The sequence below is a fragment of the Pinus tabuliformis genome, chromosome 2_2, assembly GCF_031772625.1.
Source record: "Pinus tabuliformis cultivar Carrire ecotype Pingquan chromosome 2_2, CPIR1, whole genome shotgun sequence".
NCBI classification, from domain to species: Eukaryota; Viridiplantae; Streptophyta; class Pinopsida; order Pinales; family Pinaceae; genus Pinus; species Pinus tabuliformis.
Genome location: NC_142300.1, coordinates 1,135,533,016 through 1,135,541,197, shown reverse-complemented (window position 1 = coordinate 1,135,541,197; position 8,182 = coordinate 1,135,533,016). Strand labels below are relative to the sequence as shown.

Below are 8,182 nucleotides of genomic sequence, written 5' to 3'. Positions count from 1 at the left end.
TTTAAGTACAGAGACATGATTCAAATCAATTTGAAAATGTTAGAAAAAATAATTTAAAGAATTGCATGCTTTCGTGGCCAAATCTCCTCTATGATTCTATTCCAATCGAAATTCACAACCCATTTTGCCTTTAATGAAGGGAGAACGCCTGCATTTCTAACTACTTGCTCCAAGCCTGCCATGGATGGACAGATGGTGGCGCTGAAAGCTTTGAAGACGACACCCACCTATATTTCCGGCTACTCTGCCTTGGGCTTCTTGTCAAGCAAGTCATTGACCGTTGGATAAACACCAATTCTGTTCCTTTCCAATTTGTGGGGGCACAACCCGCTGTCTGTCCTTGCTGGCTCGCTCTTTCAACATCCTTAAATACGTAGCACTACCCTGAGAAGATATCTGCAGAAGTCTCTGGAGAGTCTTGAAGTCATCGCTGATCCTAGGAGTCCAGGAACTGCACGGAATTTGTAGTCCATGCTCGGGAATTTTCCTTAGTACTCGTGTGCTCTAGTATTTAACTAATCCCTGTGTGTCTCTAGCTGCCAGTATTGTTAGCTTGGTCTGCAAATTAAGCCTTGAGTGTATAGCACAGATTGGTAATTCGTATTTTTCCATCTCCAAAGTTAGGTCGGGTTGATTGTTATTTTTAATTTGTTTAGCAGTCCATAATGGTGTTCGGAGCGGTGAAATCTTCAGCAGGTTTTCTCCTGCTGCTGAATTTCTGCATGTATGTAATCGTGGCTGCTATTGCTGGATGGGCTCTTAACAAGGCCGTCGATCACCATTACTTCATTGGTATTATTAATCTCTAACCTAAATATACATATGTGGGTGTTTTCTTGGGCTTCTATGCATAGCATCTTCTTGTGGTTTGGTGTCTGTCTGATTTATTGTTTGATGAAAACTTCAGGTGCTGGAGGAAGTACTCTACCTATGGGGTTTTCTCCAGTGTATTTTCCCAATGGGAATGAAGCTACAGGGTTCATGGTTATCTTTGCTTTGATAGCAGCTGTGGTGGGAGATGGTTGATGCCTCTCAGGACTCCATCACCTCCGATTTTGGACTGCAGAGAGTTTGGCTTCCAGTGCTTCATCAGCCATGACAGCTTGGAGCCTCACTCTATTGGCCATGGGGTATATATACTGCAACCATAATCCATATGGATAGATATAGTTTATATGAACTTGAAACAGAGTAATCTTTATCTCCATTGTAGATTTCGAGTAATGGGGTAAGATTAGTATACTGCAACCATAGTATATATGAATAGATATAGTTTACATGAGGTTGAAACAAAGGGATCCTTATCTAGATGACAATTTCTAAGTTATTTCAAAATTTGATGAACAGGGGTGAGATTAGTATATTGCAACCATAGAAATTTTTTAGTTATTTCAAAATTTGATGAATAGGGGTGAGATTAGTATACTGCAACCATAGTATATATGGATAGATATAGTTTGTATGAGCTTCAAACAAAGCCATCCTTATCTTGACTGCAATTCCCAAGGTATTCTAAAATTTGACAAACAAGAGTGAGATTAATTCTTTAATATAGGCCATTCTCATGGTTAGGATTGTGGTTCCTTGCTGCTTCAGAGCCAATGAACTCTCTTTATCCTCAATTGCAACCCTCCATATAGTGGCTAGTTAATTATGATTATGGTATGAAATGAAGATTGGAGATGGTCTAATTAATTTTTCATGACAAAACTGCAGGTTGGCATGTAAGGAGATCCATATCGGCGGCCGAAATGCAAAGCTGGTATGTATTAGCATATTATTTCATCTTAACTTCATTCAAATACTCTATGGCATTTTATATGAACATTTGGTAACTTTAATTTGTATTCTTGCAGATAACGTTGGAGTCATTTCTTATTATTTTGTCTGGGACACAACTCTTCTACATTTTAGTCATTCATGGAGGATACTTCGGAGGGAATTACGGTTCTTACCAGGACCCCTACGTGGCCACAACTACAGCAGAGCCTCGAAAAGGAAGCACGCCTGCGGGCTCTTCTGTTTAACCTTGAATGGTCTATACTCTGTAAAATACAGCTTGTAATCTTCAGGGGAGGGTTTTGTGTTGTGTGACTAGTAAATGAATGCTTGTGATATATTGGGAGTGGTTCAGTTTTGGAGTCAGATACATGATAATCAGCTCTGAATTTGTGCAAAATTATGTGAAGTTTTGTTTGCCTATACCATAGGTTTGTTGATTGGGGTAGGGTTTCTATACATTAAGTAAAGAGCAATCAAATTTATTGTAAATTTGTTGTCAGATGTGCGAGTTGCAACTCGTTAATATGTAAATCGATCTTCTCCTATTGCATCATAATAAAAAAGCTGTTTCTCTTCAACAAAAATTTGTGCGCAGGCTTACAGGTTTTTCATGAAAAGCTGAATGAGAACTTGTGCATCGCCTTATTATCTCCTTACTGCCCTCTGTTCTTTATAATGGAATAAGGGGTTAATATTTTATGAATCATTAATCCTTCACTACATATTATTTTTAACAGGCAAGAGTGCTTCAGCTTGCACGTATTCTGACAAGCAAGCCATGGAAGTTTGGGGTCGTCTTATCTTCTTGTATAAATTTGAGAGTTTTCATGATTCAGATTTTTGTGTCACTTTTAGATGGTATGAATGAAATCTAAATTCTAAGGACACTGTTAAAAAACACTTCGATCTAAATGCAAGTTTACTGATATCCGATTTTTCTCTGTTACTGATACCGAATTTTTCTCTAATACAGAAAAATGTTCTGCACCCAGAATTATATGATGGATACACATTAATGAATGAATATGCTGATTGTGCTTATTGATTTCTCTGTCCAGGTTCCCTATGTTAGCGGAATATTCCAGGAATCAGCAATCCATACAAGGATGAAATCAATGGGTCGTCGAAGGCATTCCACGAATCAGCACTCGATATAAGGATGAAATTAATGGGTCTGGAAGGCTTTCACGAATCCGCAATCGATATAAGGATGAAATTAATGGGTCACAAATTCTTCTGGAAAGTTTCTGATTACGGAATATTTCACTGATCGATATAAGGCCTCTGATTGCGGAATATTTCAAGAATCAGCCATTGATAAAAGGATAAAATCAGTGGGTCACAAATTTTTAGACGTAAGGATGAAATCAATGGGTCACAAATTTCAGATTTAGTATTAATGGGTCACAAATTTTTATACAAGGATGAAATCAATGGGTCACAAATTTTAGATTTTTTAATTTCTTATTTTAGATTTTTTAATTTCTTTTCTAAAATGTTGGAGTGTGTATAATTTTTTTTATTGTGGAAATAGATTCAGCTCTATCAAGAATTTTTGGGTCTCCAAAATCTTAAACTCCCCTGGGTCTCCAAAACCTTAAACTCTTGGGGTTTCCAAAATCCTAAATTTTTGGGGCATCCAAAACCTTAAACCCTGAAGTTTGACAGCTATAATATAGATTTTCAAAAATTTCTGCTAGATTTTGTCATAATCTTACGAAATTTTATATTTTTTTCCAGATTAATCTATTGTTTAAATAAAGAAAGGAAAAATAAATTGTTTAGACTATGGGAAAATGAATCAACCTATATTTTTTTCCAGATTAATCTATTGTTTAAATAAAGAAAGGAAAAATAAATTGTTTAGACTATGGGAAAATGAATCAACCTCAGTAAAAACTGTTGGCAGAGCAATTGGAGGCATGAACTAAGTCATTGTAGGGTTTTAGCTAAAAACAATTAGAATTTGTTTTCTAATTATTTTATATGAATTTCAGGGGAGGGTTGCGTTTGTAGTTGAAGTTGTTTGTACTTGAAGTTGAGGATGGAGTTATTTTTATGAAAAGTTGTGATTATAGTTAAAGATAGAAATTATTTTAAAAAAATTAAATTTATTTTAAAAATCTTTAAATTAGAATAATTTTTCTATAATTTTGAGAATAACAGTTCATTATAATTCTTCCCTGGGCAATACCAGGAATAACATTCCACTATAATTCTTCCATTCCATCCCATAAACTAGCTAACTTCCACTTGAAGTCAACCCAGTTATCAGCGAAATATATATTTATATCTAACATTTTAATAATATATATTAAATTATACCTAATTAAATTTAAAAGACATAGTCTTTAACGCTACTTTTAAAGCCTTTCCGGCGATTTTTCCGGTCAAAATCCAACAGTGATTTATTGGAATCCAAGTTTGATAGCTAATTTCTGCACAATGAAACCGTCCCAGGGGTTTTTCAGGGTGCTGAATCCGAATATGCAGTTAAAAACCATTTTAACTGCAACAAATCATGATTTCATCTCAATTTCTTCCGCCGGATTCTGTCAATCTCAAAAAGTCGCATTATAGACAACTCCAATTTAAAAACAGTAAAACACTAAATGTTATACAGACATACCTATACACAATCAAATATTTTACACAATCAAATCTCAAAAATTTTAAATTCAAATACTTTATACTACGATTAATAGAATATTTAATAGTTATCACTTCACTTCACTGTGAGATGTAATAAATAAATCATATGTTATAGGGCTATTGAGGGGCAGTTGGCTGTATATTTTTACTGTTAGATTTTGATCTTGGCAGTAGGTTGTATATGCTTACGGTTCTATTTTGGCCTTGGCAAATAAAAACCCTATAACTATTTTGAACTTGGCAAAATCGAACTATAAACATATACAACTCTCGCTCAATTAAAACCTCGTAACATAATATTTATGCATAGTCTAACTAGGCAGAGGAATTGCCCGGAAAGTTATGGAAATTCCGGATATATTTTGAGAAAATCCGGCAAAGATTTTTGTAAATCCAAGTTATAGTTGTTAAACTTCAAAATTTTATGTGTTTTAGACTTTTTGGATGACGCTGAATCCATTTCTATCATCAAAAACACTATTCAAACACTCTCTCTACAAAAAATTTTGAAATTTTTTTGTCCAGATTCCAACAACTTTTAGCTACAATTCATTGGTCTAACTCCTAAAATTTATTTGTTGTCATTATTTGTCGCTTCTAGTACAATATTGATGAGTTTACTGCGATATTTGTCACCTTTCATTAAAAAAATATCTAGTAATTTTAATATGGCTGCTGACGCGGATTTGCTGATATTTTGGCTGCCGCCGAATTCTAGATCCATCGTTTTATCTGAGTCGGATGCGGTGACTTTACAGCGACAACATAAATGCTCGGAATGGATCCGTGGTGTGAGTCAATCAAACCCTAGGGATGAAGAGCGACAGGGTCTTTTTCGCATGTCCCATCTGCCACACTCATCTATTTTAATCGTAGGCCCGCCATGTCTGACATCGGTGGCCATTATCCACTAAATGGAATCCTAAGCCCAAAATTTGATTCATCGATTATGGTAGAGCAAATCATATTTTTAAAGTTTTAACCCATTTTATTTATTTACGAAAAATAGCAATATTTATGAAAAATAATAGTAATTAATGGTAATAATAATAAAGAAAGTATATATTTAATTAAGAAAGTAGATATTTAATTATTAGTGTAGGAGGTCCCAAACCCTTGTTTGTGAGACCAGGGTTGCTTCTGCTAAGCTATTTGACTATGTACATGATCCTATTCACCTATACCCTTTTACAAACAAAAACATGCTCTAAAATAAAGGAAATTATTTTTAATATTTATGGAGGTATATAAATTGATTTATTATTTTAAACTAGTTTAAAATACTACATCATTTTAACTGATGTATGGATGATGTACTTAAAATGCCTATACCTTCTTTTTTTTTTTCGAAGGTAACTTATCAAACTCAGGTGTCAAACAATAGTGAGGACAGCCATCTCTGGCTGCTATCCGCGAATGTCGGTTTGACTCATCACCGTTATCAAGGAAAACCACGCCACCTGTAATAACCCGCTGGTGGTCCGTAAGGGAGCAGGCTTTCACTCCTGCCAGATGCCTCCGGTCTTGGGCCGTTAACCTGTTTCCTTACGTCCGAGGAAGACGAGCTCTTAGCCAAGCAGAAGCAGTTTTACGGCATACTCCAGCCGAATGCCTATACCCTTTTACAAACAAACACATGCTCTAAAATAAAAGAATTTTTGTTTATATTTATAGATGTATATAAATTGATTTATTTTTTAAACTAGTTTAAAATATTACATCATTTAAACTGATGTATGGATGATGTACTTAGAATGACTTGATGTACAAGCGATTATATTATCAACGCTGCCTAAAATGATAAAAGAATTTATTAGCTTAAAATGACTTTCACGATCTATTGATGATGTAATTAAAATGACTTGAGAGACACGCTATCATATTTTCATTACATCATCTAAAATTACTTATTAATTTAAAATGACTTTCACCATATCATTTAAAATAACATATTATTCTCAAGTGAGTAGATTTTTATGGTCAAAAGTAAGGATTTTAAGTTTTAGTGTATATTTTTATGTTTAAGGAAAATAAAATGAATTAAAATAATTATAAAATTTTAGAATTAAGTTTATTAATTTTATTTATTTTATAATAATAATTTAATTTGAGATTCCTTTTTTATGTAATAAGGATTCCTTGACTTAATATTTGAATTACTAAAGCTTTTTTTAATCTATATTTTATGTTTAAAAAATAGAAAACAATTGTATGTTTTTAAAATTAAGTTTATTTATTTCTATTTATTGTATAATAATAATTTAATTTGAGATTCTTTTATTTATGTGATAAGGGATTTTTTTGACTTAATGTTTGAATTACTAAATCTACAAAGATATATATACTCCATTTTATGGTTTGATTTTTTAATATATTAAAATTAAAATTTAATAAAATTCACATTTTTATTTTAAGAATAAAATTTGAATGAACATATTTCTTATGTTTCCAATTATAAAAAATTCTTTATTTATTTTGACACAATAAAATTTGGTACGATCAAATTATCAATAATGCAAAGTAATTAGACATAAGTCATTCAATGTTTATTACATAACGTTAATTGATGTTTATTACATAACGTTAATTGATTTATGTAACTCGCATTATAAAAGTATTTTGTAGTTTTTAGGGATTTTAATGGCTTTGAGTTTATGTTACACGTCATTTTGTGACATCAGGCAAATGACCATTGGTTTGGATCTTTCACTATCCATCAAAGTGTTCCAAAGCATCCCCATGTAAGGCTAGAACCGAGACAATCCCAAAAAGAATGAAATTCTTAGATCTCAAGGCCCAACAAACCTATTTTGGCTTCCTTCGCACGGAACCATGGTAATGACCCATGGTATTGTATGTATGAGGCCTATAAAGAGGCTGGAGACTCCACATGGAGGGAGGTGAAAGATTATTGTATGAACAGACATATGGCTTGTGGAGTGTTCTCCTTCCTTAAGGAGTGAATATATGGTGTTGCCCTACCTTAAGGGTTTGATCAATAAAGTGAATCATTTCTACCTATATTCAGATCTTGTTATTTCTTGGGTTTATTTGCATTGTCTTATATTTTCATATCAGATCTATAACAATTGGTATCAGAGCACTTTCTTGGGCAAAAGTGGAGAATTTTTTTATTTTTTGCAGGAATTTTCTGGGGTGGCGAGTTTTCAGATCAGATCTATATGTTTTGGGGCAAAATCTGTAAAATCTAATTGCAAATCTAGATTCTATGTGAAAAAATGCCCGATTTCAAAAAAAAAATCGGTCGAATGGGAGTCCGAATGAATGAGATATGGCTGATTTAAAAATCAGTGGGGTTGCAAACAATTTTTCGGGGCAGCGAGTTTGTGGCACAGATCTAGACGCCCTAGTGCAAGATCTACAACATCTAATTGCATATCTGAATTCTTTGTGAAAAGATACCTGATTTAAAAAAAAAATCGGTCGAATCAGAGTCCAGATGAAGGAGATATCGCTGATCTAAAAATCAGTGGTGTTGCAGACAATTTTTCTGGGCAGCAAGTTTGCGGCATATATCTGGATGTCCTGGTGCAAGTATACAAAATATAATTGCAGATCTGAATTTTTTGGGAAAAATTACTCAATTTCAAAAAAAAAAATCAGTCGAATCGGAGTTTGGATGAGGGAGATATCGCTAATTTAAAATCAGCTCTTTTTTGCAGAAATTTTGGTGACGACGGGAGAGTTGTAGTGCAGATCTAAAATTCCAGTGCTTGGATCAGGGTTT

The 8,182-nt window shown here is 33.5% G+C and overlaps 1 pseudogene across 1 annotated transcript; it reads left to right on the top strand.

Moving 5' to 3' along the window:
* Window positions 1–245: 245 nt before the first annotated feature.
* On the top strand, window positions 246–2,366 carry LOC149197393 (membrane protein PM19L-like; annotated as a pseudogene). Its single transcript, XR_016254759.1, has 4 exons — window positions 246–792; window positions 908–1,130; window positions 1,717–1,762; window positions 1,857–2,366. The product of XR_016254759.1 is annotated as a membrane protein PM19L-like (transcript).
* Window positions 2,367–8,182: the final 5,816 nt, after the last annotated feature.